This window comes from Eretmochelys imbricata, chromosome 7 (genome assembly GCF_965152235.1).
Source record: "Eretmochelys imbricata isolate rEreImb1 chromosome 7, rEreImb1.hap1, whole genome shotgun sequence".
Classification (NCBI taxonomy): domain Eukaryota; kingdom Metazoa; phylum Chordata; order Testudines; family Cheloniidae; genus Eretmochelys; species Eretmochelys imbricata.
Window position 1 is genome coordinate 104,992,656 of NC_135578.1, and position 9,338 is coordinate 105,001,993.

Sequence of the window (9,338 nt, forward strand, 5' to 3'; positions counted from 1 at the left end):
TGGGGTGAGTGTGCTGCCGGGGGGGCGAGGAGAGGGGGCCCCTCCCCCAGAGCTCACTGCTGCCGGTGGGGAGAGGGCTGAGGGGAGTCCTCCTTTTTGGCCCCAGCCCCGGGGCAGCCTGCCTGCACCCCAAACTCATCTCCAGCCCTGCCCCACCCCGGAGCCCACATCCCCAGCCAGAGCCCTCACCCGCCCCCCACTTCCCAACCCTCTGCCCCAGCCCTGAGCCTCTCCAACACCCCAAATGCCTCATCCCCAGCCCCAGACAGAGCCCTCATCCCCTTCCGCACCACTACCCTCTGCCCTAGCCCTGAGCCCCTCCCAAACCCCTCATCCCCAGCTAGAGTCCTCATCTTCTCTGCACCTTAATCCTCTGCCCCAGCCCTGAGCCCCCTCCTGCATCATGAACTCCTCATCCCAATCCCCACCCACAGCCCTCACCCTACACCCCAAATCCCTCATCCCTGAACCCCCTCCCTCCACACCCCCTCTCGCACCCAAACTCCTTCCCAGAGTCTGCACCCCTCACCCCCTCCTGCACACCCACCCGCTGCCCAAGCCTGGAGCCTGCACCCAGCAACCAAAGTCCATCCCAGAGCCTGCACCCCAGATCCCCTCCCCCACCCAAACTCCCTCCCAGAGCCCAACCTCTCACCCCTTCTGCACCCAAACTCCCTCCCAGAGCCTGCACCCTGCACCCCTCCTACACCCCAATCCCCTGCTCCAGCCCAGGGCCTGCACTCCAGACCTCCTCCCCCCACCCAAACTCCCTCCCAGAGCCTTAGACAGGTGGGAGGCGTGGGTTCTGGGCATCACCAAAATTTCTACAAACCTGCTACCCCTGCCTGCATCCCCCTGAACTCTGCTGTGTAGGCCTCTGATTTTGCTGGAGAACCTCAGAGGTCTAACCCTTAGGGATGTTTACTGTGAGCTCTAACACTTGTAATCAATGGAACAAAGATTTTGAATCATTATCCAAAAAGGAACCAGTTACTGGGCCTGACATAGGGGAGGAGGAGGATGGGTAGGCTGGGGAAGCAGCAACAGAAACAAGGGGCCCAAAATCTGTACGTTTACACTAGCCACAAACTCCAGCTGTGTGTGTGTGTGGAGGGGGGTGGGGGGAAGCAAGCAGGATAGTTGCTGGTGGTTCACATGCACCACAGCTTGCCTCTTGCTTGCGGGGAGGAGAAGATCTCCTCCCCTAAATCCAGCCCTCCTGTAAAACCTATGTGCTGACATAAGTGGGGAGATTTCTATCCTGAAAGCATTAGTATCAAATGTGACAATGAGGTTAAGACTACTACTAAAAGGAAAACTTAAGGGCTAGATTGCTGACGAGCACAGAATTGCACACTCAGATGCATGACTTCACTGGAAATATTCATGCGTACATGCTGTGTTGTAACTTATGATGACACATTTAAAAAGAAAAAGGAAGCTCCAGGGAAAGAGGAACGTGTTGCCCAATGATCTGCAGACTGTGAGTGCCCTTCAGACTATGTTAGCCAATTCAGCAATTAATGATAGATTCAACAGCCTTTGTGCTCCCACATGAACAATAAAACAGAGGATATGAGTTAGAGAATGCCTGCTTCTTTCTTTTTCCCTTCCCAATTCTGTTCCTTCCTCTTGTTGTCTTTCCGATTTTTTCCCTCTATTCTGTCCTCTCCCTCTTTTTCCTGCTCTCTCATCCATTCATTTCTTTCTTCTTCTCTCACAGCTCTTCCTTTTCTTTCTTGACCCTTCATCTCTTCCCCTGACCCAAGTTTTGACATCTGTCTGCACCATGACAGTGATCTTGTGAGATCTTTTCTTCTAGTCAGCTCTTTAGTCATCCAGTGGACTTCCTGCTCCTGCTTGTTCTCCAGTGGGAGTTAGTTCATGCTTGGAAAGTTTCTCTAATGACTCCAGCTTCAGAGACTCAACAGGCCTGCATTTTACTTGTGTGCATAGCAGCCTGCCCTCTCCAGGAAAACAAGCAGACCCAGACGCTTCACCTCCTGGTTGGAATTCTGGATGCGTAGTCTACAGTGTCTGACAGACTTGCCAGTTACTATATTTTGGCAGCCGTCTCAATCTGAAAAGTGGGCTCCTAACATGAGTGAGTGACTGTCTCTCTCTCTTCCACCACAAGGCCCTTTGCTGGATTCCTAACGGTGGGTGATACTTAACAAGGGTAGCTCAGGTTAGAGCAGCCAGGTGTGGAAATCCACACTGTGTCACACACAACAGTGTTGGCATGAAAGTGCTGGGAGTGGCACTTACAAAGCAGGCACGAGGGGATAAATAAAGATATATGGAAAGCAGTTCAGATCTTTAGGCACCTTTGATTTGGCACTTTAAGGCCTTTTTCGAGTCTGAAAAATCCCCCAAGTCGTGACTGACAGACATCAATACATCTCCACAAGCTCTGCCTTATTGGAAGCCATTGAGAGGGCAGAATAGTGCAGACAGCTGAGCTGCAGCTTATCCAGCATATATATTCAGTCTCCTTTTGGATACTTCTTACTACATCAAAGACATTGAATGGAACAAATATTGCATTTTGCGAAAATACAATAAATTCTACACAACAGATACTACGCATACTCTTCAGCTAACAAAGAAGTGCTATCTGCATCCACACGAATAATAAACAAAGGCTTAAACAGCAACAACGGCAACAGCAACAAGTGGATAGCGCTGGATTGTGGCTGTCTCCTTAATTTTTTAAAGTGACACACCGAGAATTCAGCATTAGTGCGAACAGGAGCTATCATGCAGCAAAACAAAAAGCCACACATACCACTTTGAAAGAATAGCTATTGTACATAAGCTGACAAACAGAGATATCATTAGTTGCACTATGGCCTTATCTGCTAGCTTTCACTGACTCAGTGTACAGTAGCTATCACACAGCAAAAGAGACTGCTTGCTTAACAGCTGTATTGTAATGATGCTTATAGATGTTTCAGGATGACACACAAAGTAACTGTAGCTTTTTCATAATAGATACAACTAATGCTTAATTTCTACTGAGTCCTGGCACCTCTGGGCTTGCTGTGTCAGTTATGAAAGTAAAAAAGTACAGTAAGGTAAAAAAAACTTGCTTGAGCCCCAGCACCTCTTTCAATACAATTTAAGCACTGGATAGGACCACATATGGAGCACTATTTTCCAGTGAAAAGTCACATTGACAGTCAATAACCTTAGCGTGTCTGTTTACAGCTGGTTACAATTAATATGGGGAAAGTACATTGCATCATCCCTAAAGCAATCACCCTCTTTTAATGCACTTCCTTGCGTCAGTGCAAAGACCCAGCCACTTCCTCTTTAAGCAAATGGAACCACTGTATCCCCTCATAAAGAACACACTCTTTCAAGAAAATCACCTTTTCCTTCTGGGAACACTTACTAGAAGACATATCATAGCCCATGAAACTCGCCCACCATGGGCAGCTGTTGCACTCTCTGCTGCTCCAGCCAGAGCCCAGTATAACAATGTAAACTGCGTTTCCCCAAACCACCCTGATTTCCAGCAAGACAACCCCCTCCCCTTGACCCCATCCCTATTTTCCTAACTTGTTTAATTGAGTTCTATAAAATATTCTGCTCCCTCCTCCCCAGTTATTGTATATTCATGTCTTTACCAGATGATTAAGAAGCAAGGGCCTGTGCTCCAGTCAGGTGTGGGTAAGTAGAGCAAGCAAATAAGGACAGCCGCAAAGTCTAGGGTACTGGGTCCATTCTGTGTGTCCGTCTCCCAGACCCTGCAGAAGCTACTCAGCCATTCTCTGAACATTACTCCCCAAGGCCAAGGGAGAGGAACAAGAACTTGAAGCAGGAACTTGCTTCTCCTCTGGGAGCATGAGCATTCTTCCCCAGCCCTGTTTGCCTCTTCCCAGCAGGCTGAGGAGAGGACTGTATTCTCTCCCCTTCCCACTAATGAGGGAACAGGGTGTGGGGTTTTAGCCAGCAGGTGCCCCTTCCAGCTCAATTCTCTTTTCCCCAGGCATGGCTACTGTTCTTGACAGCCTTGAACACACTAGGGGAAAAGAGAGAGAAAGACAGGCAAAGGAACCTCTACTGGAAGAGCTGTTTGGCTATTTAAGAGTCATAAAACCATCCTCATTGTTGCTGTGATGTTCCTGAGCAAAAGAAAAGAACAATATTTCAGCGCATTTCAGAAGGGCGGGAGAACCAAAATGGACAGGTTAAAGAAGGTTTTGGCATTGCTGGAAGTATGGAGACGTGTTGCTGAAAAGACAGATCGTAGGCTGATATTCAGGACAAACCACAAGACATATAACTGCTGGTGGAGGGAGGGGAGTCAAACCCATGGAAAACTGTGGGGGAACTTCATAGAGGGGAAACATTTCTACCAACCTCCATCTCCACCATCACTGCCTCATTCTCTTCCAAGAATGCAGCCAAGCTGCCAATGGATTCCATAGAAAGTAGGGAAGGGGCCAGAGAGTGGCTGCACAGGACAGTCACACTAAGCAGAACATCCACCTAGAAAAACTCCAGAGATAACACAGTAGAAACTGAAGCAGCACCTGTGCACTGTGTGATTCTCCACTGCCCCCTCCTATTAGAAGGCTTAGAGAAGACATCTGTGGGCTGTCCAGTCAATAGCAGCCTGGTTATTGATTAGCCCAGTTATGCCACCATAGCAACTGAGAAACTCATAGCGAGAATTTCTCTATATGGCTGGTTGTTATCTGTGGGCTCAGGGACTTGGCATCCCATGGATCCTCATGTTTTTATGGCTCTGCTCGTTCCATGGACTGAGGGGATAATTCATCTAACCATGACTTTGTACAAGTTGTGTGCTTCTAAGGCTAATGTGTTCCCCTCTCTACATTTAGTGCAGGAGATATGAGTCAAGACAGAGATAATTTTCTTGTAGTTGAGGTAAGTCATGCAACATAGTGACGATCTAGTTTAAGAAGGGCTGGTTAGCTATGGAGGCTGAAATACAAAAGAGAAGTTTCAAGAATGTGGAAAGAGCACAGAGCTTGTTAAAAGCATAGAAGATATAAATAATAATCATGACAAGAGGTAGTTCCATACCCATTAATATCTTGTAGCAGGCCATTTCTAAAATAGAAATAATACAACAAAGTGCTTGTATGCATAACAAACTCATTATGAAGGGACTGAGGCTAACTGAAGCTAATAAGATAAGAAGCTAATAAACAGGAAATAATAGTGTGGGGAGAGAACAGTAGATAGGAAGGGGAGGAAAGAGAAGTGAAGGGATGGTTATTTCTTACAGAGTTTAAATATGAGTGTTTCCAGATTCCCTTAGAATGGGATGAGAGACACCGGTCTCTTTTAGGCCTATCTCAGAGTGTTTGGTTTGCAGGATTTAGAATGTAAACTACATTTTCCTGCAATAATAGAACTGTGAAAAACAGAATAGTTTAACTATTTCAATTAGTCATACATATGGATATCTATCTGTCATAAATATAAAGGGAAGGGTAAACACCTTTAAAATCCCTCCTGGCCAGAGGAAAAACCCTTTCACCTGTAAAGGGTTAAGAAGCTAGGATAACCTCGCTGGCACCTGACCAAAATGACCAATGAGGAGACAAGATACTTTCAAAACTGGAGGGGGGAAGAAACAAAGGTTCTGTCTGTGTGATGCTTTTGCCGGGAACAGAAAAGGAATAGAGTCTTAGAACTTAGTAAGTAATCTAGCTAGATATGTGTTAGATTCTGTTTTGTTTAAATGGCTGATAAAATAAGCTGTGCTGAATGGAATGTATATTCCTGTTTTTGTGTCTTTTTGTAACTTAAGGTTTTGCCTAGAGGGATTCTCTGTGTTTTGAATCTGATTACCCTGTAAGATATTTACCATCCTGATTTTACAGAGGTGATTCTTTTACTTTTTCTTCAATTAAAATTCTTCTTTTAAGAACCGGATTGCTTTGTCATTGTTCTTAAGATCCAAGGGTTTGGGTCTGTGTTCACCTATGCAAATTGGTGAGGATTTTTATCAAGCCTTCCCCAGGAAAGGGGTGTAGGGTTTGGGAGGATTTTGGGGGGAAAGACGTTTCCAAGCGGGCTCTTTCCCTGTTATATATTTGTTAGACGCTTGGTGCTGGCAGCAATAAAGTCCAAGGGCAAAAGGTAAAATAGTTTGTACCTTGGGGAAGTTTTAACCTAAGCTGGTAAAAATAAGCTTAGGGGGTTTTCATGCAGGCTCCCACATCTGTACCCTAGAGTTCAGAGTGGGGAAGGAACCTTGACACTATCCCTTAGGTGCGACATAGGTCCAAGTTAAATCCCTTATACATCAAGAAGTACAAATGATACTTGTAGATGGATAAGCATCTGTGATTCAGGCCAAATTTCCCACTTTGTTCACCAGCTCACTGTTCTTAAATCAACAGTTCACTTTAAATAATCTGTCTCCTATGACGGAAAGCTAGCAGTTCTGTGCTCCTGGCTTTTTCTACAGCACTCAAGGGAAAGAGCTCTTTTTATATTGCTAGCCTGACCAAATACTATGCCAGACACTGAGACTCAGATGAAACTAATAAACTCAGATCATTTCAAATCCAAAGTAGGATTTGAACAGGAATGTAAAGTCAGTGCTTAATTATAGGGGACATTAGAAAATTCTTTCAGGAGATCAAATTGTCTCTCTAATCGTCACTGGGGTGAGAATTTACTCCTCAGTAAGAAATATTCAGTGATGTGACATCTTGATTTACAATTTTGGGCAAATTTTTACTGAGAGTTTAATAAACATTTGACACAATGTCAATACTGCAGGTCGTCCCCCCCACAACAAAAACAATCTTACTTTATTCATTAGTGTTCTCAGCTGGATATGGAGGATAGCCACTTCTGATAGACTAAACTTAGTGTAAACTTTAACACAGGAAAGTTGAATTAACATGAAGTTATTAGTGGAGGTGGTGCCTAGATACGATGGTGATGGGCACAAACAAGAAATGATGCCACTGCTAGCACATAGCAGAAGGCTTAGATTGAGTAAAGGTCCTGGTTCGGATTTCACACTGTTTTTACATTGAAATGTTCCATACAATGTTAGTCTGTAGTTCTTGTCATTCTGCAACACTTATGTACCTGAATATAGTTACTCACATGAATAGTCCTACTCAGTTTGACTTTAACCTGCCCACATTCTCCCATCTTTCTGAAATACACTTTACGCGAATAAAGTTACACACATGTATAAGTGATTGTACGACTGAGACCTATATCAGCTGTCCTGTTACTGCATCATTCTAGAATTACCATGGAGTATCTAGTTTAATGATAGTGGACATGAAACGATCTCTTTTTATGTATTTAGAGAGAAAGTCTTAGGAACATTACACTAGTCATAAATGAGACTATGGTGAAGACAAGAAAGACAGAAATGCATTGGACAACTTTTGCACTATTAGCTACTCTGGTTTGTCTTTTCAGTATAGATATTGAAATGTATATACACTCCAAATAGATTGCAATTATGCATATTGAAATCTATAATTAATCAAAAAGTTTCACGTTTATTGTTGTAGTGAGCAATAACTCTAGTTTTTTGGGGATTTTTTTCTGTTTCTGGTCAAATAATAGAGACTTGGAAAAGAGAAAAAAAATATAGCATCATTAAAGTCTGAGTCCCTGCTATCCAGGAAGAAGTGATAAGACCAGCTCTGCTCATTAAAATGTCTACTAATTTATTCAACAGAGACTCTGAAAGCATTGGCTGTAATGGAATAATGGCAAGCTACCTGGCAGACAATGCTCCCCAGCATTCACCATTCCTTGGCATCAGAAAGCATGTTCAGATGACTCTAATGTTCAAGATTTTTGTGACCACAAAACCACTTGAAAATATCTACAATAGGAATGAACTCCTTGCATTTGGTATGCAAAACCAATTTCTTTAAAGAAACAATGTACTGTAGAATTGTGAGTGATACCTTCTGTGCACACTACAAGTCCCGTTCTGGAGGGTTTTAGAACTTACTGAAATCAGTGTGCACATTGGGAAAAGTGCCCAAAAGCTATATTCCCATGTCACTGATATGGAGTTATTCTCCTAACTATTGTACTTTAACTAGAGATTGGATTAAGATGCAAATCTTAGATCTGGATCATCAAAATTCAGGGGAATTCAGATATGAGGGTTTGGTTCAGGACTATCTACAGTTATATCTGTATAATGCAAAATCTTTGACTTCACAAGTTCATAAATTTGGAAAGTATAGAACCAGAAAATACCTCCAGGGTATCCAATTTGACTCGCTATTTTTCAGAACCACTTATTTTCTATTTCTTAAATCATTCCTATTAAAGGCTGATTGAATCTATTCATGAAAAGTTCTAGAGACAGAGGAAAAGCTGCTACACCTTCCAGTCTGGGTTAGGTGTACAGAGTGCTGCAAAGGGTGAAGCTTCAAGAGGAAGCTTAAAGCTGACTCACATTCTTCAAAACACAATTTACTTCCATACTTCCTGTTGACTTTCCCTCACTTCCTCAAACACTGTGGCAGGAACAAATTGCAGAAACTGTGGCAGTGAATATAGTCAGATGACATAACAGAATCATTAGTATTCTGTTCACTTCATAAAGTTATTTCTTGTTAACTAAATAAATAGGCTGTCCTAATCTCTGCTGTAGTCATCAGTGAAATGCTACAGAGGAGTAAGAGAAGAGAGGAGAGCTAGACCAGATGCACAGTGAACCCCTGGAGCTCTTGAGTGCAGCTCATAGGCAAGTAGTGAAGAAATGAAATGTCCACCTTAACTATGGATAATACTTAAGGCCCATTGACGTGAATGGGAATGGGTTTTTCAGCAGTAAACAACTTAGGCTGTTCCTTGGCAGCATGACAGGAGCAATACTTACATCAAGATGAAGAGGACATTGTCAGAGTATTTCCCACAGATTAAAAACATTGTTGTTACTCATTATTTATAATAACCCTTTGGAAAAGTTAACTTTCTCTCCTTAAAGAGTTTTAATTGCTTGTCCTTTCAGGGTTTGGTGACACCGAGGCATTTTCTCATGTACACTGGACTGTGGGAGTTCTTCCTGGGAGGACAATGGAAGATGAAATCATTTATTTTAAGATACAAGGAAAATAGCATATGGTAAACTTTATAAACCAAAATCAACAATAAAGGGAGGTTAGTTTTGAGGCCTCCCAGCCTTTAAGGTCTCCCTCTAATTAGTTTTCAATGCAGAGCACCAGATGCAAAAACCTTTCAATATCAGAGTTTGTACAGCACCTTGCACAACAAGGTTCTGATCCATGCCTGAGACGCCTAGGCACTACTACAGGATAAATTGTAATTAACAATAATACTCACTATGCAAATGT